Source organism: Mandrillus leucophaeus, unplaced genomic scaffold, assembly GCF_000951045.1.
Source record: "Mandrillus leucophaeus isolate KB7577 unplaced genomic scaffold, Mleu.le_1.0 Scaffold62, whole genome shotgun sequence".
In the NCBI taxonomy this organism is placed as follows: Eukaryota; Metazoa; Chordata; class Mammalia; order Primates; family Cercopithecidae; genus Mandrillus; species Mandrillus leucophaeus.
Window position 1 is genome coordinate 5550833 of NW_012106697.1, and position 1459 is coordinate 5552291.

At 50.0% G+C, this 1459-nt stretch overlaps 1 long non-coding RNA gene across 1 annotated transcript in view; it reads right to left on the minus strand.

Annotated features, from left to right (window-relative positions):
- LOC105553964 overlaps positions 1 to 603 on the minus strand; it is a 4701-nt gene extending 4098 nt beyond the window's left edge. The window contains exon 1 of the long non-coding RNA XR_001008249.1: positions 41 to 603. This is a non-coding gene — a long non-coding RNA (uncharacterized LOC105553964). The remainder of the gene's footprint in view (positions 1 to 40) is intronic.
- Between the last annotated feature and the right edge of the window lie 856 nt (positions 604 to 1459).

A 1459-nucleotide genomic window follows, 5' to 3' on the forward strand; every position in this document is an offset into this window, starting at 1 on the left:
GTGTGTGCAGGTAAGTGTGAGTGTGCATTGATGTCTGTATGTGTGCATGTGAATGTGTGTGAGTGTGAGTGCATGAATGTGTGTGAAAGTGTGTGTGCATGAGTGTGTGTGTGAGTGTATGTGCATGTGAATGTGAGTGCATTTGAGTGTGTGAGCATGTGGAGTGTGCATGTGAGTGTGTGTTAGTGCATTTGCATTTGAGTGTGGGTGTGGCACGTGTGTGTGAGTGTGAGTGTGCATGTGAGTGTGTGTGTCCATGAGTGTGTGTATGAGCATGTGTGCATGTGTGTGTGTGTGCATGTGTGAGTGTGCATGCATGTGTGCATGCGTGTGTGTGTTTTGCAAGAGTAGCAGCAACAGCCTTGAAAGACCTATTTCCACCCAAGATGGTTGCATGGTCCCTGCAAGCCCCAGTGAAGGAGGATCTCCCCCAGCCCTCCCCTGGCTTTACGTGTTTTCGGAATGGCGAGTGATAAACTGAGCTTTCATCAATGGTGACTGCACACCCTGGTCCAGCATGCAAGGTTGAGTACAGCCCCTAAAGATATCCATGTCCTCATCCCCAGAATCTGTACATGTCACCTTATATGGCCAAAGAGACTTTGCAGATGTGATGAAGTTGAGGGTTTTGAGAGGCGGAGATGCTCCTGATTACCCAGATGGGCCCAGTGTCCTCACAAGTGTCCTTGTGAGGAGGTGGGGGAGATCTGACCGCAGAACAGGAGTAGGGACTGTGATGATGGTAACAGAGACTGGAGGGACAGTGTGAAGGCAGAGGAAGGGGTCACAAGTCCAGGAATCCGGGTGACTGCTAGAAGCTGAAAGGGCAAAGCGATTCTCCCCTGGGGCCTTCAGAGGAGGCCAACCCTGCCAACACTTCTACTTTCGCTTCATGAAACTGATTTTGGACTTCTGAATAAATTTGTGTCATTTGAAGCCACCAAGTCTGTGTAATTTGCTACAGCAGCAAAAGAAAATGAATGCATGCAGTATGATGAGAACATCCCAGTCCACTCTGAGAAGGTTGTGCCGCCCAGATGAGTGCTGGTGACAGGGAGCCTGGGGTGGTGTGACAGGCTCATGTATGCAGCTGGGTCACCCCACATTCTGGGAACCACCCAGAGGTCGGCTCCGAGCATTGTCCTCGGTTACTGCTTCATATGGAGGGAGTGGAGCCACATCAGTCTTCCACTCAGAGATGAGGATATCTGTGTCTCCTGCAATGTCATCAATTTGTCCCTGTGGCAAGAAGCAGGGGGTGACTGATTTGTGACACCACACCTTACCTGTGCGACTTTCAATGACTGTTTTCCTTGGCAGCATTGCAGCTGAGCCGTCGGGCAAATGAGAGCCAAGCAAGTTGGAGCTGCCCAGGAACTGGATGTGCTTGCTTATAAAACATTTCAACATTTCCAAGGGTATATTTTCTCCCACATATTCTGGAACGCTTGGAAACCAC